This window comes from Lissotriton helveticus, chromosome 6 (genome assembly GCF_964261635.1).
Source record: "Lissotriton helveticus chromosome 6, aLisHel1.1, whole genome shotgun sequence".
Lineage (NCBI taxonomy): Eukaryota > Metazoa > Chordata > Amphibia > Caudata > Salamandridae > Lissotriton > Lissotriton helveticus.
Window position 1 is genome coordinate 97861689 of NC_136067.1, and position 22849 is coordinate 97884537.

A 22849-nucleotide genomic window follows, 5' to 3' on the forward strand; every position below is an offset into this window, starting at 1 on the left:
CATTTAGAAGAAGCATCACAGTAAAGCATAGATATGCTTTTGCAGATGGACCAGCCACTGTAATATAATCTGGTGGTTGACCATGAGAAAGGCAATTATAACATGTTGAGAGGGTGGACTTTATGTTGCATATGTGGCCCCAGTATGCCGTAAATACAACAAGCATTCGCAATGTAATAGGTCTCACATTTGCAAGAGTGTAAGCTATTGGCATTGTAAATGACAATACCTTTTACGTATCTGTTTTGATAATTAACACATACATAAAAGGCATTGTCATTTACAATGCCAATAGCTCAAACTCTTGTAAATGCGAAACCTATTTCATTTCAAAGAAGCTGCCACCATTGTCCCAGGCTGCTTGGAAAGTGAAAGCGTGCATGGCGCGCTCAATGTTACAGGAAAGACTGGACTAGGAGAAACTCATTAAAGAAAATAGTGCTTACAGACTAAACAAGCATACTATGTAACAACAGAGGTAAAAGGGCCAGTCCGCATGGGAGGTTACAAATGAAGACATGGCAGTACTAAGGAGGGACTAAGAAGCCTATTAACGAATCAGAAGCCAGCATTTAAAAAGGAGAATAACATAAGCCAATGAAAAATATGGGCGGAGAGTGGGCAGGGAATACAGAATGCCTCAGAGAGCAGCGCATGCACTGCCCAAGCTCCACCTAAAAAGGGATGGATAATGGTAAAGAAGGTCACATAAAGGAGAACAGGGTTTTGTATTGTTCACCTTAAACCACAATGCCTGAATATGTGCGTGCTCCTGGATCGTATGTAACAGTTGTAGCAAAGGAATAATAATGTGAACTGCGTGGGTTGGGGATAGGGGGTCTTTCACCTGGGGATCGGATATCTCGGCTTCCAAATCTTTATTCCTTGATCTTCATTGATGCCGCAGGGGACGACGTTCTCTCACCCCGGCCGAAGACCTCACTGCCGCCTCTGGGTGCTTTTTGCTGCCCGGATCCATTCATGTTTACATCAGCATTTTAAGTGTGCTCGCGGGCGCTTGTTTGCGCTTCGCCCTGAGACCCTTTCTATTGAAGATGTCAATCATCGGTCTCCCAAGCTGCTGGGAGAGTGTTCACGTAGCTGGAATGGAAGGGATCGACGAGCGGGCCAGCTACTTTGTTGCAGCTGCCTCTGCAATATTCTGTGCCAAATTGCCTGCAACAGATGCCTAGCGGTGTTCTGTGCAAAAGAGGCTGCTCTCCGCTTCATGCTGTCTTTGCCTGGTGCTAATGAGTGTAGCTTCCACCGGGTTTTTTACTTGGACAGGGTAAGTGGCTTTGATAACTATAACCTCCCTGCAACAATGGCAGCTCAATAGTGGCTTCGAGGTATTGTCCTCTTTTAGTCTGTGTGTCTCTGTCTATTCTACGTATCTCAAACAAGCCTCAAAAAGGAGCCTGTCAAGGTTATTCATTCACTTTTTAGCTAATACTCAAAATGGCCACCGCTCAAAATGGCCTCAAAGTTGATCTGATCGAGAACCTCTTTAACTTCTGAAGCAGGTACTCGCAGGACCCCTGCTCAAACAACATTGTTGTTCACCTGAGTAGTTTTTCTTTAAAAACAAAATGTATTTTTCACCTAAACCAGACCCTCTTCAACTTCTGGGGCAGGTATTCTCAGGATCCATATTCTGACGACATTGATGTTCACCTGAGTAGTTTCTTAAAACAAAAGTATTTTTCACCTGATTAGCTCTTAAAGAAAGTATTCTGAAATAATTATTTGCCCAGATAGCTACCCCATGCACTGATAATAGATTTATGACAACACTGGCAAAATAAATACCTACGCCTATCATTAGCTCAGAATTCATTACCCACTCATCTCACCGCTCTGGCAGCGCAAAGCTGAACATACTCTCCTTTTATACTCACCTATTGAAAATCTAAGTCCACTAATAACTTATAACACCACTCTGGCAGCGCCAAGAAGAATATACTCACTTATTATGAGTCAAAGTATAAATCAGCCGAAGGTACGCAGCCAGGACAATATTCTCAACCATGGGACAATATCATTAAACACCCGGAAGTTCATCATTTTAGTTATGATTCCGCTTTGAAAATTGGTATCTTTGCTACCTCAGGCTTACTCCCATATTGCTGGGATCCCCATCCCAATCTACCGTCCCCTGCCTTCCGAGGGCCCCCTTGCGGTGGCATTGTCAACACTCACGGGTGAGTGGATGCTAGCTTCCCTTCCCTTGAATAGGACCCCCTACTAAACGGGGCTTCCTAGACACCCCTTATTTTCTTTTGTATCCTTTAATTGCTGCCCAATACGCACATCAGGCAACATGGCACAAAATACTTATCATGCTTCTAACCCCTTTGTCCAATCGGGCGTAAACTCGGTTAAGATCATCTACCCTCCCAACCTTTCAGTAAAGGCTAAGAAGACTTTCAAGCACAATATCCTCAAGAGGTGTCCCGAAACTCTAATATCTGACACATATATCTCAAATAAGGGCACTATAGTTACTGATCTCATCTTCTACACTAACAGAAGAGGGCAGTGGAGAAAGACCCTTACCTCCATGCTGCACTCCAAATAGACCAAAACTCTGCATGGTTTTTGTTTAACTACGCTTCCATCCAGTGGCGTCACTAGGGGGGTGCGGGGGGTGTGGACCGCACCGGGTGTCACCCCATCTGGGGGTGACACCAATCTAGTAAGTTAGCTATTACTTACTATTACTGCTGCCCAATGAATCTAGTAAGTACTGTTAGCTGGCAGTGGCCACTAGTGCAAGCGCACCGCGCATGCCACCCCGCGCCAAGAACGCACGACGCACCGCACCAGATGACGTACCTGATGATCCGGATGATGGATCGTCACTGGTGTGCTGGTGGGCTGCAGATGCCTGCGGCACGGCGTACGCCGCGTACCCAGTACCAGTCCAGGACCGTCAATCTAATTCGCGCTACCACGGTAATGATGGCCCTGGGACAGCCCCCGAGCACCTGCTGCTCTGACGTGTCACGGCCGGCGGTCACGCGCCCGCAAGAGGTCGGAGCATGCGCAGTGGTGCATGCATCGTCCTGAGAATAAAGAATTGATAATACCGACGACGACATCACCAGACATCCTTCTATATCGCGATTGGATTCGCAAGCGCCGTCGTGGTCTCTCCAGTCTCCCCTTCAAATTTGGGACAGTGAGGTGAGAGAGAGAGAATGAAATAACATATTTATTTATTAGAATACTAAGTTAAAAATGTGGCAGTGCAGTGGCACACAAATGAACTGATCATGATTCAGTTAGTAGTACATCCATGCTTTTTTTACTGCACAAACGAACGAAAACACCGCCGTCTTCTTCGGGCAGGTGCACCGTGCACCACCAGGCTAACTAAAGCTTTCTTCCTTGGGCAGACTGTCAGTCACGACGATAGGCCTGGGCCTCCCCCCCCCCACACCTCATGGTGTGCCCCCTAAGTGCGACTTGCGAACGCTGATTGAAAACACGGTGTGTAGTGTCAAAACAAGCTCTCATTATCACCTAGTAATCAGCGCTGAGCGCAGGGCTCTGAAAGAGATTATCCTTTTAAATCAACACCCTCGATGTGGACATGAAAAAATCTTAGACAAGATGGCTTGTGGAAGAGAACTGACACAAAGAAGGACTTTCTTCTTAGCATGATTCAGCAAGGCCTTCTGTGCTGCGCACTTCCTCCCAACAATTGCAGCCATGTCGAGACTGTTGTTCTAAAGGAAGAGTTCAACTCATGTATAGGAAGTGCTTTCCTGCTGTACCCTGCCAGCCGGTCAGAGGGAGCCTGTTAATACCAAACACCAGGAGCGGGCCTGCCACCTGCATGCTAATTCTAAAGGTCTCCCAGTCCCCACCCTTTCTTAAGTCGTTATAGGGGTGGGGGGTTCAGACAGTTAGTATCACAGGCACCACCCTATGACACGCTAGAGTGGGGTACCTTACCATCCTAGCCAACCACCACAAGGTCTCGAGTCGGGGCCACTCGAAAAGCAGTAACCATTGAAGCCCACCTTTCAGCCACCATCAAGCGCCACTGCCCACTGCCGGACACCTGTCTGCTTCGCGCTGCCCTGTAGGGCGGCCGACCCGGAAGCTGGATAGCCGGGTTGCAGTCTCGGCAGGGACACCCAACACACGGAGCTTCATTCTGGCCAAACCACACATCTCCCTCCCTGTGCCTAAACATGAAGGAGCCCCCCTGTAATATCTAGGTGAAGAAACAACTCTCTCCCCCATCTGTACTTGATTGATCCCTTCAATCGTTGTGAACACAATGTTGTGCAGATTCAATACAACCGGTATTCGCACATTCTATGGGTTTATAATGCTAAAGGGAGGGTGTTGTTTCCGCAGTGTTCATCGTGTCTCTTTTGTAAAGCAGTACGGATGTCTAAGGTGGTTATTTAGACAGACCGTGTTCTGTCTGGATGTACAGTGGGCGTTTTGTTTCACAAAAGGTGTAGCCCATGCCCCTTCTAGCACAATAGGAATGCAGGCAGATCTCATGGTGTGCCCAATGGGGATGATGCTCTACAGAAAGACTATCAGATTTTGTGCACTTATTAACACAGTGGGTGTGTGGACAAATCTACCTGGGTGAGAATATAACGATGCTCTCCAGTTGACAAAAAGGGCACCTTGGCAGATTTTTCGAGTGAGTGTTGCTGGGGACTGCGCTTTAATGGCATTTTGTTTGCTTTGATACTTGCACAAGTGCCACCATTGCCTACGAACGTAACGTTTGTTCTTGTGCTTGAGTGTCTACCATATATTGCAGTATTATACCACTTCTAATTGTACTTTGTTTTCTCTTGAGCAGACTTCACTTTAAAATAGTTTATTGGGGTTAGACTGTAGACACCTGGTGCAGAGATCTTTGCTTACCCAACAAATTCCAAAGCATTGATTGTAGCTGTAAGATAACTTTGGTGGTGAATACACTTGCTGGCGAGATCTGTGTGCAGTCTAGTTACAGGCCGGCCTGACTCATACAAAGTATAAAGAGACAGAGTTAATGTGATGTCCCAGCTGCAAAGTGAAGCATGCACCATGCAGGTCACAGATTTGTATTTTACTTTTGAAGCTCAGCGAGTTACTGCTTTCATTGCAGACATTCTTGAGTGAGATAGGTCTCAGGTTACCATCCTTGTAATATACCTGCTTAATGAATTATAAACCATCTTTAAGGAATTGCATGCTATACTAAGGTATAAGTTTAGAAATAGTGCTTTTTGCTCAGTATTTCATTATTCAAATTTTTCACAAAAGTGTTCCTTTAGTAATAAAGACGCATTAGTAATTGCTTTTATACATTGTTATTAGTTTAATTACTCGTGTAGATAATGCATCTGGCATTCAGACAGTGGATGTGAAGCTCTTAGATTCAGGGATTGGAAAATTCAAAACCTGCCTTCAGTCATAGTTTATCTTTTAAGCACTTGTAACCTGCACACATGTCACTTTTTCCTCCTGTAATGCACCGTTTGCAACCTCATTTATTTTGTTTGCTCACAATTGTCACTTTTGCCTCTTGTAACTTAACGTTTGCTTTTGTAATTTGTTCACTTGTAATTTTCTCCTCATGTTTCATTACTGTTCCTATTGTGAAGCGCTCTGACGCCTTTGGGTAATGTCTGCGCTATATAAAAACGCATAAAAAAAAGAAAACCAGAAGACCCTGTCCGGCCCCGCCCTTCCAGCCTCCTAGGCTAGTCTTGACCCGGGCGGTGTATTGTGCTTGCAGTTGCACACGGCCAGCTGCCTGATTCATTGCTCAAGGCAGGGAGCAGCAGGCCAGGCATTTCCTTGAACTCATCACTTCACTTGCAGGTGGTTCACTTCACAGTTAGTTCACTTCATACGTATACTATGAAGTGAACTGCTATGGCTGAAATATGCCTGCTTTGCTGGCCGGTCTTCATCCTGCTGCCTTATTGTCCATCCTGGCAGACTGCAGTGGCAGCTTAGAAAGTCGTGAGGGGGTGACACCATGAGTTACCCGCACCGGGTGACACCAACCCTAGTGACGCTGCTGCTTCCATCCCCGGCCCTTATGGCGGAGCTGACTATCTCCCTTAACAATAATGGCAACGTCCTTATCCAAGCCTCTGACCTGAACCTCAAGTGTTTCAATTATGCCTTCTTGAGGTTCAAGAACAATCTAACTAACAGCAATACCTCTAATACCTCCACCAGCAGTCAAAACATGCCGCTCTCTGGCTCTGATCCTGAGGTGATTGACAGCCCCTAAGTCCCATTATCCAAGCTAGAGTCTGTTATCACGCCTCCAACAGCTTGACCCAACTTAACAGAGGCTACCCCTACTCCCCACATCATGACCCCGAAAAATCCATATATGTCTCGTGCTGACGAAGTCTTAATTGACCTAAGTACCTCACACTTTGTTGCCATCCGCACCACTGTTACTCCTTTACCTTGCATCACCTCCTTTCCTCAATCCCCTATGTCACTTGCATTTCGCTCTAACAACGGGTGTGTTGAACACCCTCCCAACCCCAACAGTCAGATAGGATCGGATACTCTCCCCTTAGGCTCTGGATCTTCCAGTCGCAGGGCCCGGAAATGTACTGATGTCTCCTACACGCAGACCAAAAACAGATACTCATCCACACTTCCACTATACACCTCTTCACCCTCCACTCCTCCGAATTCCACTCTGCCTTTACCTACTCCTACTCCTAGCTCTGTTTCCTATCTTGATTATGACCCTAGCTCCCTATATAACTGTGCCAATGGTCCTATCCAACCCTCAACTAACCATACCACAGTGGAACCTGTCCTATTTGCGCGGGCTACTCCTGCGAATAATTGCTTGAATAATCATGACCTTGAGAATAGGATTGATGACCTTAAACATGATATCTCTGTAGTCAAGAAGTTGGTGCACAGCATTCTACAGCTCTCCTTGAAGATGGAGAAGCGTTGGCTATCACCCACCGCGCAGAGGAATGATATCTACATTCACAGAAACTGCACGAAACCAAAGACCTCACCGCCTTCTGCCCCTATCGTAGCACCAGCTGGAGCTGTAGGCCTCTACCTAACCACCAGTCTCGGCCCCAAAGACCCTTACCTCAGCTATCGGATGAAGATATTCTCATCCTGCTTGGGACCTACACTGACTCAAAGAAGGTCTCTCAACCCAACTCCACTCTCAACATCCCCACAATCACTGCAGACCCTGACAGGGAACCAAGCCCTAAATTCAGTAATGTGAACACTGAGAATCTACTTCACATAAACACCTCCTCTCAAGAAGTGTTCACTTCCAACCTGCACATCAACTCAATGCTACTCAATTGTAGATCAGTTGTGAAAAATGCAGCTGATATTTCTGATCTCATCATTGCGCATACCCTGGACCTTCTGATCATCACTGAAACCTGGCTCAATGATACTTCATCCCCTATTCTTGACATCTTAATCCTTCCCGCCGTTATCAGAAGTGATCGACAGGATAAAATAGGAGGGGGTATTGCCTGCATTCACTGTTCCAACCTAATAGTAAAACAATCCACATGCACTGTTTTATCCTCCTGTGAACAGCTAGTCTCTGGAATCTGGAACAAAGGCAAGAAGATTTGTGCTGCATGCGACCTATCACCCTCCTGGTGGCAATCTAGTCTTCATTGAGCACATCATGGAAGTCCTTAGCTCGAGCTCAGATCAACTCTGCCACATATTCCTCGGAGACTTCAACCTTCATTGGAATGACACAAATGATGCAATGGTCTGTTCTTTTAAGACTTTCCTCTCTTTCCTCAATTTCTCACAGTTCAGCAAAGGCCCTACTCACAAAAAAGGTGCCACTCTCGACCTCATCATTGCCAAAGAAAACTCCATAAAAATAGGTGAAATACTACCTTGTGACTAGTCTAATCGTTATCAAATTCCCTTCCTAATCCTAGACAAGGGAACGGCTTGATAGGGTCAACCCCTAAAAGCGAAACAACTGACTCGCAACATGAGAGACCTCGACATTATCATGATAACTTCTATCACCAAAAATAGACTTCAACCCCACCCAAATTTGACCAACCTTGACGATCTTTCTGAACATTACATGAATACGTTCTCTAACATTCTTGACTCTATTGCTCAGACCCAGCTCAAAAAGATCCCAGTCAAACCTTCTAAACCATGGTTTAATTGTGCCCTGAATGATGAATGGCGCAATCTAAGGTTCTCAGAGAGACTCTGGAGAAACTCACCTTCCACCTCTAAGCTTTCTTAATTGAGGAAAGTGAGAAGAGTCTACAACAAACACACTTGCATGGCTAAAATCGAACACTTCAGAACTCAGCTGGATAGAGCCAAAAAATAGACCAAAAAGACTTTTCAAAATGATTAAGGAACAATCTAACCAATCTTCTAACCAGAGCTCTGCTACGCTACCCCTGCTCCCTAGTGGTGATGATACCGTCCGCAGGATTAGGGGAGGTGGCAAAATCCACGACAATATACTCGCCTTTGGGCAGCTCTCTCAAAAACAACGCCTCTTTGAGAAGATTTCTCCTACCAGATTGCTCTGAGATTCTGCGCAACATGTCATCCAACAAACCCTCTAACCACTTTGATGATCCTCTACTCCCCAAACTCTATAAAGATTTAATCCCAGCCTTTCTCCCTCTTTGGTCCAGGATCATTCATGAATCCCTCTTACAGGGAAAGATTCCGGACTGCCTAAAAGTTGGGCAAGTTACTCCCATTCCTAAAAAGCCCAATGTGGACCTATCCGATCCAAACAATTTTCGACATATCACCAGCAGTATGACTCTAGCTAAAGTGCTTGAAAAAGGCGTACATTTGCAGCTCTGCAAACACATTGAGAAATATCAACTCCTGGATCCTCATCAATCAGGATTCAGATCAGGGCACAGCATTGAAACGGCACTAACTCACATTGTTGATGACGCCGTGAGAGCCCTTGGCCAAAATGTCCCATGTCTCCTGATCCTTCGAGACTTGTCCTCAGCTTTCAATACCATCAATCATTAAAACCTGATTGATCTCCTACAACATAGGCTGGGATTTGTAGGCCCGGTCCTAAACTGGTTTGCCTCCTTCCTTCACAACCGCACGCAAATGGTCAAAGTTAATCATGCCCTCGCTTCCAATACCCCTGTCCTGATTGGAGTCCCCCAAGGTTCTACGCTTTCACCCACGCTATTTAACCTATTTATGGAGCCTCTTGAAGTCATTCTGAACAGAGCGAACATTCAATACCACATGTATGCGGATGACACGCAATTGTACCTTAAGATCTCCTCGCAAGATGACATAAAAACTTTAAATGCTGCACTTGCCCAAACTCAACAATGGTTAGCTCGATCTCCTACTAAATATGCTCTAAACTGAATTTCTTTTGTTCACCCCACCTAATCACTCAGCTCCTACACTTCACTGGATTAAACACTTAACTGCTCTGAACTGTACACCTCACGTTGTAGACTCTGCCAAATTTTAGGTATCACCTTGGATAAACACCTAAATAAGCAAGCACGCACGAGTGCTACTAATAGAGGTGCTAATTTCCAAATCAACACACTGAAGAAAATCAAACCATTTCTATCCCCTGAAGATCTCAGGCCGGCGGTTCAATCTCTGATTAGCCCTAGATTAGAATATGGGCTGGTGACCCTAGCAGGACTTCCCAAAGCTAGCTTGGCCCCACTCAGAGCTACCTTGCATGCATCAGCCAGACATTTGGGCTTGAGGTAATTTGATCACATTTCACCCGACTTGCTGCAGCTAAATTGGTTATCCATTGAAGCGGCAATCCGACTAAAGATAGCTTGTCTGACGCATAAAGCCATTCACCACAACACCCCATACTACCTTGCAAATAAACTTGAGCTATCGGGCTCCAGCCCAGGGATGTGGAATTCCTATAGCCCAATGCCATGGACATATTGTTTGGGGTCAAGGGCAACAAATGTTCATGTGTATTTTGTCCTTGGGACAAGTAGGTTCAACCCCCTGCAGCACAAACCCTTTGGCTGAAAGTTTGTAGGACCACATTATGGATCAGGGAAGGGCACTGTCTGCAGTTAAGGTAATATTTTTTCCCATATGTTTATGCTGTTCAAACTTGTATTTATGGTTCATTAATTGAAAGCCTTTATTATTAGGGTGCGCGCTCCAAGTAAAAGTTGTAAGCTCCGACAGCACTACCGACTGTGGTTCCAGTATAAAAATGTGTACACACGTTTTCAAAGTTTAGCAATATGAGGTTATGTTTAATGCTCCCAGAATGCTCTGTGATTTGATGCAAATATTTGCAGCAGTTTGAAAGCAAGATTGATGATTCTTTGCTATCAAAATACAATGTTCATAAAAAAAAATGAAAGCAGGAAAAAAGCATTTTGCTAAACTGCTGTAAAATTTCAGGTACCATTTCTTTGCAGCATCCTTTATTAACACATGTTGATGCATGCTAGTATTTCCCAAAAGTATTCATAATGGAAAATCAGTGTAACCAATTTCAATAAGATTATGGAAAACAAAAATAAACAAGCATTGGCAAAGCCAGTAGGTCTGAAATTGGTGGTCAGCTTTGGCATGGTTTTTGTAAAACCATATTGATGTGGGGAGCTGCAAGGCCCTCACCATTATAACAAACATTGGCAAAAGCAAAAATTATTTTTTGGTCTTAAAAAGCACACACTGCCACAGTAGTTACTGGTACTGAACAAAAGTACTTTGAGTGCCGATATGCTCCTTGTGAAAGAGCAGAATGCAGTCACTCACAGTGAAGACAGGCATACAGAGAGAGGCACCAAATTGTAACCCCTTGACCGCGGCGAAAATTCCGCCGCGGTGCGGGTGATTTATGGCGTGGGCGTGGTTCGGACGGCCCCCGGCTGTCCGACGCATGGAAGGGGTTAATAAACACAAAAGGTCGCTGTCAACGCCAGACCAAATTAGGGGGGCAATTATTAAAGAAGGTCTCAAAAGGGCACCCATGGTATAAGTGCAGCTATACGGCTTTCGTGCATTGCCAAGAATTTACAAAAGTAGGAAAAGAAATGGTACTTCTGGAAAATATTTGTGAACTGCATTTTAGCATGAGCAAACATGCATGTGTAGATTTGCTCATACGAAAATCTGAGTCTTTGCAAGTTCACTTTCCTTCCACCACTTCCCCCCCCCAAACTCTGGAAGAAGGTTTATGTCTGCCATTGTCATGCATACATTTTCAACGTTTCTCAGTATGAGAAAAGATTAGAGAAGAGTTGTTGAAAACCCTTATAACATGCAAGTTAGTAGGATTGCACAGACTCAAAAAGGCATTTAAGCCCTGGAACTATTGCCTACCACTACCTTCAGCCCCATTATGTAGATCTGCGGAAACATGGCAACATAAGGGGATTGCAAGTATTCAAACAATACTATGGTATGAGCCCTGACCTAATCAGAGAGATTATATCATAGCTCCTGTATAATGAGATTGCTGCTATAATTTGTCGCTCCACTACTGGCACCAGAGGGGCAAGTGGATTGTGTTACAGGACAAGTAGGTTTATGAAGCAACCTACCCCATACACAAGTTAGAGATTGTATTAAATTCCACACCACTGCCAGCCGGTACCTCAGAAGTTCATCCACCCTCCTCTTGAAACCTCCAAGATTCAAAAAGAAAAAATCATACCCCTGTGCGTTCAGCGGTCTTGCCCTGAGAATCAGGAACTCCTTGCCATCCAAGATCAGATCCAATCCATCCACGACTCACTTTAAAAAACTGGTCAAAAGGCTACTAATGAATGAACGTTAACGCGATGATCATGCTCATGTGTTTTGTCAAGAACAAAAACCTTTAATTATTTTCACTGATATTCCATTATATGTTTTTGCCCTCTTGTTGTCCAAGTCCTAGATAGCTATTTTAACTGTATTGACTGTTCATTGTGCTAGTTCCTTCCTTCTGTTAAAATTCTTTGTGGCACATTGCACATCTTGGTTCGTTCTATTGTATGATATTTTCACTAGAAGCGCTCTATGGCACCTCAGTAACACTATACTCTTTAATTTTGAATGTTTTCCCACAGGTTGTAACTTTGCTTACTGGTTTATATTTTGTATACTTGCTGGTGCTAACTCTGGATAGCGCTCTGATACCCTTTTTGGGTCTTGTTCGCGCTCTATAAAAATGTTCAAATAAATAAATACATAAATCCATACTGATGTAATGTATAAATACATTTGTAGTGAATCCACTTGAGCCTGCCAAAGATGGGTACGGTTTTGACTAAACCATAGCACTGTTCTCATTCCATATGGGAAGGTACCAGCTGATGCTGCCCTCCCCCTACTGTGTCTCTGTTCTGTCTAGACAGTCTAATACTCCTCAGGTCATCTTCCAAGTAGGCAATCACCTGCTGAAGGACACTTCCAGGAGGAAGAGCGGTAGGAGTGTGCCAGTTCAACTTCATAAAGGGTTAGAGGTATTCATAGTTTAGGAATAGGGATGAGGGAATGCCAAAAGTCCATTTGGAGAGTAAAGAAACGTTTAAAGATGCAAAAGTCACAGCGTCCTTGAATCTTAGATAAGACAAGAGTAAACAAATAGATTTTTCCTTATTGGCAAGTCCGGAAAAAAGAAGTAGCTAATATCGAGGTAGCAAATAATCATATGCCAAAGTGTGAGTAAGCATCCTACTTCGGGTGCTCTACCCCTAAAATCCATAATATAATAGTGAGCCCAAATGTTGGGTGGACTGGGTGCATTCTTAACCTCAAGTCATGAGGCAATGTGTCCCATAGATAAGGTTGAGAAGAGCATATCAAAAATAAAGTGAATAAGAAAGGACTGACTCAAAAAGGGAGATCAAAAGTGAAATTAGAAAAAACATGAAGGTTTATTTCAAGAATTCAGAAGTACCTTTTTATATGTATGTTATTCTGCTATGCCTCGTCGGTTTACGCGTATCTTGGTGAAGCCTATATCCAACAAAAGTGCCTTAATGAGACAGTCGATGTGTATACGTGTTGTTCTGATGCCAATTGGGGGTGGGGGGGGGTTCTTGTAACTGTAATAATGCAAATTTGAAAAAGAAGGTTTAAAAAAAAAAAAAAGAATTCAGAAGAATCAATAAAGGGAAACCATATGCCATGAAGGCTCAAAGTAAATACCATAACACAAAAAATAGGCAAAATCAGAAATAGACCAAGGGCCTGATTTAAAGTTGGACAGATGGGTTACTCCGTCACAAACATGACGGATATCCCGTACGCCATATTACAAGTGCCATAGGACATAATGGCCTTGTAATCCGACGGACGGGGTATCTGTCACGTTTGTGACGGGTTAACCCAGTCTGTCAAACTCTAAATCAGGCCCTAAGTCTTAAATGTACAGCAAAATCAGTAAGAAATACGACAGCAACCCTTGTAAAGGCCAATAAAAACATGGCGCACTCCAAAATCACGTGTTTATATACAGTTTTCCTGCATAGAAATTACACAGACCTGCTCAGTCAGTGTAGTATGATCATTGCTGCAACAAATAACAGTTTTACAATTAAAAATGTTTCACAGCACTATCACAGTAACACTAACCCACTAAATGAATATTCATTCAACCCATCTGACCTAATGTCATTCAGAGGTGTCTGAGCAAACTAGTTATATAAACGACAGGGGACCATTGTGTATTAATCCAATACTGAGTGTACGCGAAAGATCTTTGAAAGTTGTTGCAAATGTGGGGGTGCTAGAGGGCGCACTGCGGGATGGCTGGCTGAACAGACAGCTCCGCCGGACGGACGATAAATGGCATGATTTTTTCCGTTTTTAGCAACCGGATATAACTTTGCTGCACATGATCTGCAAGCGGAATGAGCGGTGCACCACATACGGGAGGTTTAGCCGCTGGACTGATGCCATGAGCGGTGAAATTTGCAGTGAAAGTGTACCCCAGGACATCACACGGAGCGGGTAAGATGGCGCCTGCACCGCAACAACTTTGTAATTTACGCCGGCTCTCTGGCCGTAGACCCACAGCGTAGAGACCGGAGCTGGAGGAAAAACCCCACTCCCCCCCCTCTGTACCCGCTAAATGAGCGGGCAATTCGGTGGCTGGACGGTCTCATTGCAATTCCCGACCTCCCCCTTCTAACACGGATAAATTCCCAAGATGGCGGCCCGCAGTACATCCGATGGCCCCGAGCGTTCCTTCCAGCACTGGTTGCAAGAGGTTGCAATCTCGGGCATGCATCTTTCGCATTAATATGGCCCGAACGAGTGCTCATTACCCACGCTGTGGCCCGAAAGTCTTAAAGAAATACATTGCGCAGTACCGCGCTGGAGGCAGATAACGGCGCGAAACCGGGAACTAAGATGGCGGCGCCCAAGGATATTGTTGCGGACTAAGGTACCCACGGCAGATCTACACTGCTTACAGCCCTGAAAGTACAGCTGATAACCGCCGAGCAGGGCTGTGTGACCCCTGGAACACCATAAGCTCACAATTATTGTTAAACGACTGAGTTTGCTGCCGACACAAGTCTCACCCCCCTGTGATGCGGCTTACAAACGATAAAACGCATGAGCCGTAGCTCCAAGCTAGCGGTAACTGCCCGTGATGCTATACGTGGATGAGCAGACCTCACAGGAATCAGTGCTTTCGGCTGCCGACTCTGCCTCATAGCAAGCTGGTCGCAGTGACAACTGGCAAACAGGCAATATAGCTACTGGACAGGATTGTGCCTTGAAGACATTGACTCTCTTGCGCTGGGAACACTACTAGCGCTCTGAACACTGCCATAACGTGGACTGCGGCCCAGTTGACAACGCGGCGCGGCGGACCTGTTTCACTGGTGACAGTACACTACGAGTCATCATAAACAACTGATATGCTCATTGCTCGCCAGGATTGTTAAGTGTCCCATATCAACGCGCGCAATGTGAGCGATGTGTGTGGCCCCGGACAGCATTGCTCATGAGATGACTCGTTTGGAATCTCCTTTCTGACCTAGCTGACTCTTCACTTGGATGCAGGTGGCTGTGCCACGGTTCATGACCGTTCAGACGAGGAGACACCCGACTACTGTCGGTCGCCACCGCCTCAGCCAGCGATTTTCAGATTCATCTCACAACCAGGTCATTTTGGGCGCCATTTCCGCACGACCACGTTTTGCGCTGCAGTGTCACTGCTGTGCTGTGCTGATAGATCTGGAACATACGTCTACCTTACTGCCTCGCATACCCTGCGAAAAAACGCGGACAAACAATGGGGAAGCCAGATAGGCAGCAACCTAAACTCACCTTTGAACAACGCAGACCAACTAGAGGCCCAACATCACACTCGGACACGGAAACTGATGCGGAGCAGACCTCACCCAAAGGCATGGAGTCTATGCTGAAAGCCATCCAGACGAGCCTACAGGACATTCATGGCAAGCTAGATCACCTCACTACTCGCATGGACACTATGGCAGCCAAGGTGGACCGACACGGCGAGAGGTTGGACAAGGCTGAAACTCGGATATCAGTGGTGGAAGACGAGGCTCATGTGAGTACTTCCAAATGCACCGCTTCGAGAAGATATTAGAGGGGATCAAATCCAAGGCGGAGGATTTGGAAGCCAGATCACGCCGCAACAACGTCCGAATAGCGGGCGTGCCGGAATCGACAAATATTGGCAACATGGAAGCTTACGTGGAGGAAATGTGCCTCGCTCTGTTTGGTAGAGAGAAAATGTCTCCAGTCTTTATTGTGGAGAGAGCTCATCGAACATTGGCACCACGACCGCCGCCAGGCGCTTCACCCAGACCGATAGTGGCTCGCATATTAAACTATAGAGACCACGATGTTATTTTGAGAATGGCAAGGGAGCAGAAAGATGTCCACTACCAAAACAACCAGCTCGAATTCTACCCTGACTACACACAGGCTGTACAGCAGGCCCGCAAGGAGTTTAATGGCGCCAAGGCAAAACTACGCGATCTACAAATTGAATATGCCATGCTCTACCCGGCACGCTTGAAGGTCACCTGGGAAGGAAAATCGACACTGCTTCTCTCACCTAGGGCAGCAAATGACTTCATAAAGAAGATTATAACCCATCGCAAAGACAGCAAGCGTCAGGCCCAATCTCAGGATGAAGATTGAACGGTCGTGGTGGTAACGTTACGCTCTCATGACACTTGGTGGAGAAGAGCAGCTGGGGTGTAGATGCTGCACCTCCTCCGTCACTTTGTGCCGGGGTCTAAAATGATGAGATGTCGCTGGTGGTGGTAAGTCTAACGTGTACATTCTTCTTAATTGATGACGGACATAGCTACCAGATATCTGAGACCTCTGAGCTGTTTTGATAGTGTGAACTACGAACCTGTGCACACCTCTCCCTGGCCACTGAGCGCGGTTTCGACCACAGATGGGGGTTGGGACCTACAGGACCTCTGCACACCCCGACACGAAAGCTTATGGGAGCGGGGGCTGCCACGACTGACCACTTGTTGCTGCCTTGAGGGTATAAGGAACAGAGAACAATGTATAAAAATGCACTGTATGTCCTCCTTTGAAAGATGTATTTTCACTGTAAGCTGGCGAACACTGTACTGATGGGGAGGAGACACTTGGTGTAAATATGCGACTGACGATCCTCTGGGAGACACAGCGTCAACTAGTTGGGCGCTTTACAAATGATAATCTGCGTATTCATGCCCTACACTGTATAGCTTGTCATTATATTGCAGTGGGGAACGGGGAGCGGTACTACGCTTGATTACTGTACCTTATTCTTATCAGGAAGGACTACATATCTTAACGGTTACTATGGCACCAGTGGCCTATATACGCTGCACAGTCCGCTTCTTATTCAGTACTATATGATGTACCAATTTGGTTGCTGATAAATAGTTGTGTTCGTCCACATCCGCTAGTTGGGATGGAGATGCGCAGCCCGGGCGGACCCCCCCATGGGTGACCCCCACGAAAGTTCTATGCAATTGGGTTGTTTATTTGGGGTATGGCTTCAGCAGGATTGGGCTGCTGATGTGGGCAGGGGGTGGGGGATGAAGGGTGATGTTTTAGTTTATGAATCAGACTGCTTAGGATGCACTGCCAACACCCTGCCGAGATACACCTACTGTTTGCTGTATTGTGCCGTAATACATTATTGGTTGCACCTCACAAGGGGGTATTGTCTGGATCAGACAGGGAACAACTTCAGATTATACTAACAGATAAAATGACTACTTCTACACTGACTACACCTTCGTTAAACTTCCTTACCTGGAACATTAGAGGCTTTACCAATCCGAGAAAGATACGTCGGATATTTGCCTGCCTGGACAGATGGCACATTGACATTGTTATGTTCCAAGAAACACACAAAGCTCCACACTCGCATACACAGGTGGGAAGGAGATGGGCGGAATCGATACACAGCTCCAAATACTCATCTTACTCTAGAGGGGTCTCCATACTAGTGAAGAAAGGCACAAACTTCAAAATTGACTCGACTACTCTAGACGAGTATGGCCGTTACATAATACTAAGGGGTAGACTGCGGGGTAGACCGTTGACACTGGTCAATATATACGGTCCAAACACAGATGCTCCTAACTTTTTTCATGACCTAGGACTGCGGTTAACCTCTGAGGCTGATCAGGTATTGCTTTGGGGAGGTGACCTGAATATTGCCTTAGATGATAGTGTGGACAGATCAGGTAACACGACAGAACACCACACGCAAGCACGAGCCAAATTGAAAGATGTCATGTCAGATCTAGATATAAAAGACATATGGAGAATGCGCCATCCGGGGGTTACAGAAGCGACACACACGTCAGCAGCGCATAGCAGCTGGTCGCGTATTGATTACTGGTTGGGCTCAGATGAATTATTATTGTGGACCCAGGCAATAAAACACATGCCCAAAACTCTCTCGGACCACAACCCCATAAAACTGTCCTTACTAATTCCAAATTATACACCACCACCATACAATTGGAGATTCAATGCTGCAGCACTAACTGACTCCCTCTATGCGGATACCATAGCAAAGGCAATTAAGGAGTATTTCCACCTGAATGAAACATCGACAGATGACGCTGGACTCTTATGGGAAGCCACAATCCGTGGGGTTTGCATCAGCACGACTGCGGGGATATTACGTGACATTAGAACGCAGCTGAAGCGTTGTGAGTCCAAACTTAGCACACTAGAACGTCAATATGAGCGTACACCAAAACCATCGACACTTAGCGAAATCAGAAACACACTAACAGAGCATCAAGCTTTCGCAGCCGATGAGATTAAATACTTAAATAAAAAACACATAGCCAGGGCATATGGGGAAGGAGGTCGACCTGGGCGAGTAGTGGCGTCCAAAATTTGTGCTGGCCGTACAACGCACACTGTCACACAGATTACTGGAGACGACGGTGTTACACATACAGATCAGATGGGAATACTGCAGAGCTTTGTCCAAAACTATAGAGACTTGTACACACCACGACCGGTAGCTACACAGCGGGACACATTACATTATCTAGATGACATTGCCATTGCCTGGCTGTCAGACGCTCAAAGACAATACTTGTCTATGCCGATAACTGTGGAGGAGGTAATAGAAGTGATCCAGTCAGTGCCAAACGGCAAAGCTCCAGGCCCTGACGGGTTCACTTGTGAATTCTATAAAATGTATAAAGATATCCTGGCGCCTCGTTTAGTTGCAATGTTTGGTGCTGCCCATGAAGAACAGATACTCCCAGCTACATTGCGCGAAGCAATGATAATTGCGCTTCTTAAGCCTGAAAAAAACCCTGATAGATGCAATTCTTATCGCCCCCTGTCTCTGCTAAATGTGGACTCGAAAATACTCGCTAAAACCCTCGCCACGCGATTACAACCACTAATGGTAAATCTGGTCCTACCGGATCAATCAGGGTTCATACCCTCTAGAAACACCGCGCACAACACCAGGACGCTCTTTGCGTTTTCCCATTACTTGAGCCCAACCACTAAAGCTGTGGCGGTGATGCTGGATGCCGCAAAGGCGTTCGATTCCATTGAATGGTCCTATCTAATCACAATCCTCCACAGAATGGGATTCCCCCTCATTTTCATTCAATGGATCCAGCTGTTATACACCAAACTCACGGCTAGGGTTAAGATCAATGGCTATGTATCGGAGTCTTTTGCGATAGTAAGAGGGACAATGCAGGGCTGCCCCCTATCCCCTCTTCTGTTAGCTCTGGCCCTGGAGCCCCTGGCCTGTATAGTACGGCAGCGACACCATCACCTGGCGCTCCAATTCCCGAGTTGGCCCTTGCATATATACTTATATGCGGACGATATGTTGCTATATGTCCGCGACCCCGCACAAAACCTGGACTCCCTTTTACGCGCATACATTACATTTGGTGGATATTCGGGACTACATATAAACTGGGACAAGTCCTCTATATTCCCACTGACTGACACTACCCTACCGCACCCGGTTGAATACCCATTAGAATGGCAGACAGACCCAATACGCTACCTGGGCATATGGTTCCACAGAGACCCGTAATTAGTCATACGGACAAACTATGGCAGGACAATAAACAGACTAGAGGAAAAGGTCACAAAATGGATTCAGCTCCCATTATCACTAGCTGATAGAATAGCGATCGTAAAGATGGTAATACTTCCTAAACTACTATACCTCTTCAATAATATTCCCATCCAACCACCAAGGGAAGTCTTCAAGTGTTTGACCACAATGGTGTTGAAGCTTATATGGGCAGGTAAGCAAGCGCGTATTATCCTAGCTGTGTTGACACTGCCCTACGATAAAGGTGGGTGGGGCGTTCCTGACTTCTTACTCTATTACCTCTGTGCCCAGGCCCAGTTCGCTACCCACTGGTACCACAAAACCCCATATTTGACACATGCAGCTGTTGAGGAGGGTGACGCGGAACCGGTCCCACTAGACGCCATCATCACACATCACAGGCCTCCACTCCACAGCAACAACATCAATACGATTGACACCACAAACGCTGCATGGAAACGATTGGGCCAACTGATGCATAAACTGCCCATGTATGCTCCTGTACTGCCGCTACACCATCATCCGAACAGATCAACTGGTAACGGCTGAAACTGTAGGTATGGGTCTCCTAAAACAGGTGGGGATAGCCTCCATGGGTGACTTATATAAGGACGGGGTATTCATTACGGAACAAGACCTGAATTATATACAAAACCCAACTTTGTTGTTTCGCTTTACGTTCCACAGGCTAAAGGGAGCGATCAAGCAGTATTACCTAACCTTTCCAAATGAACCGTTAACTATGGATACATTACAATTCCTTCTAACAAACCCCAACAACGCACACTTAGTCTCACGGCTCTACAAAAGAGCGCAGGCTCAAATAGGCTGTAAAGCGACCAGAGCTCAAGATAGATGGAACGCAATACTGGCGGTTCCCCTCGCAGATAAAGATTGGGAGATAGATTGCTCACTTATCACAATGGTCTCCGTGATGAAGCCCGTTGCAAACGCTGTGGTCAAAATCAAGCTGACTTTATACATTTAGCATGGCAATGTGCGGGAATACAGACCTACTAGACCGAGGTTGTGGCTAAATTATCTGAGATGGTGGGAGTTACTGTTGCGTGTACAATCCGCTGTTGTCTGTTGGGGTTACTGGGAAATGTGAAAGCAGCGAAATGTAGGTTCTGCGCGGTGGCCTTGCTACTGGCCAAGTGAAGGATCTCCATGTACTGGGAGAGCACTGGGGTACCATTGGTCAAGCAGTGGCTGAAGGACATGGCGCACTGCCAAGACACACTCCGAACTTATGAAGAATCACTACCGCCTAGATCCAGACCTAAGGACTACTGGGTGTATCTTACCACCTATTTGAATGCACAAATAGAAGATTGAGTGGTTTTGACTGTCTGTTGCTTAGACTGATCTCCAATTATGATTGAGCAGCGTAGGCACCATATGTTTCTTTACACTTTAATGTCGGCAGGGCGAGGAGTGCGGTAGTGGAATGATCCAGTTCTGGTTTGAGAATGTTCTACAGTAGCAAAAACAAAATCTGAGACCAAAATTTTATTGTTAACGCGGCAGTCCCACAGTGGTTGTAGGCGACTTGCTGTGTATTTTATATAATTGTATTGCACTGTCGCTATATAACATTTCTGCAACGAGTTGATGCGCTGCCGGCCCACGTTGGATTGTAGGCACCAAGCCGTGTAACATTGACGTACTGTATCAATAAAGGTCTTGGTATAAAAAATAAAAAAAACAAGTTGTTGCAAATGTTAGCTTTTTGAAACCGGCGTCATTCACAAATAAACAAATTTGCAGAATGTAGAGGGGATACACACCTGTCTTATCTATTGCAATGAGGACTTGTAGAAGCATTTTACACTCAATGTGATCACGGACATTTCTGAAAGTAATATAGGAATTATGGTTGTATGTATGTATGTGGTATTTATTTTGTATTAACGAGCGATAGGAGAAGTAGCTGGGTTGTGTACTGTGAATAATGAATTGTGATGTAATATTCTTTAGAGAAGTGAGTCTTCAACTCTTTCTTAAATTGGACAGGAACGGGGCGGTTCTAGTTGGTGCTGGAATGATGTTCCAGATCCTAGGTTCATAGATGGAAAATGCCTGCTGCCTTGTTTTTAGTTTTTTACACTTCTCAGTTTCCAGTCTGATGATATTCTAGCTATGGGCGTGTCAAGAACCACCAGAGATTCTGAGTTTTCCTGTAAAGTAAGCGGGGTGCTGGTTGTGATGACTTTATAAATTATGCAGTTGGTTTTGTAGCTACTGCAGGCTAGCAAGGGAATCTAATAAAGTTCCACCAGGAGGGGGGTGATGTGATCATATGGATGAGACATACTGCAGGATGTATTATGCCCTTAAGGGGTGTCAGTTTCTGGCTGGCCATGGAGCAGGGTGTTAACGCCATCCAGATACTGAAGCAAGGACATTGTTACCCCCCGAGCCTTTGTGGGCTCCGTGGACCCCATCCCCGGGCCAAAATCTAAGGGGGCGGAGGAGTGCAGTTGCCCTCCCTGAGCTCAAATCGGCCCGGGGCTCCATCCCTCAGGGACAAATAAAATAAAAAGGGGGAGGGGGGCACTAAAGCCCCCCCGCCCCCTCCGCTAAGCCTTATTAGGCCTTTGCCTTTGAAAAGCAGTTCTGGTGAGGCTGGTGCTCAGGGTGAATCCTAGTGACTTGACCTCCAGTGAAAGTTGGGGTTTGAAGCCATCAAGGTTCATGTCATTAAGCCAGGAATGAACTGTTTCTTGTTCTTGGTAAATAACAGTAAATCTAACTTGGTTGGGTTGAACTTCAGGTAGGGCTTGGACATCCAAGACTGGATGCTATGCAAGCAGTGTTTTAGGCCTTGGATGTCTGACGAGGCAGAGACTTTCAAGCACAGTATTGTATCATCACCACAGTGGCTCCATGTTGAAGATGACAGGAGATTGTATGGAACCCAGTGGAACTCCACACGTGATTGGGATTGTTTGTGACCTGGAGGTGTCCATGTGAACAGGTGATGAAGATGTTTTGTAACATGGAGGTTCGTATGTAAATAAAATTGTGTCAGGTGAAAGGGTAGGAGGAGAACCAGTTAAAGACTTTGCTTGTGAATCCGGTAGGAGACTCCAGGGTACTTATAAGGGTGGGAATGGCCATATGACAATTTCAACTTAACTAGAGCAGTTCTACTAGGTATGCTATAGTCATTTTTTCCCAAAAGATGATATTTCTGATGTCATCTTGACGGTCTTTCATGAATGGTCCAAAAAGGTGCATGTACTCCACATTCTTTAGGTCCTG

At 45.6% G+C, this 22849-nt stretch overlaps 1 protein-coding gene and 1 long non-coding RNA gene across 2 annotated transcripts in view; one reads left to right on the forward strand and one right to left on the reverse strand.

Moving 5' to 3' along the window:
- The window catches only part of LOC144762276 (ATP-binding cassette sub-family C member 10-like), a 1522948-nt gene that overhangs the window by 598113 nt on the left and 901986 nt on the right, over positions 1-22849 (reverse strand). The gene's annotated exons all lie outside the window — the stretch shown is intronic.
- Positions 3079-22849, forward strand: part of LOC144762277 (uncharacterized) — a 59861-nt gene continuing 40090 nt past the window's right edge. The window contains exon 1 of the long non-coding RNA XR_013596074.1: positions 3079-3186. This is a non-coding gene — a long non-coding RNA (uncharacterized LOC144762277). The remainder of the gene's footprint in view (positions 3187-22849) is intronic.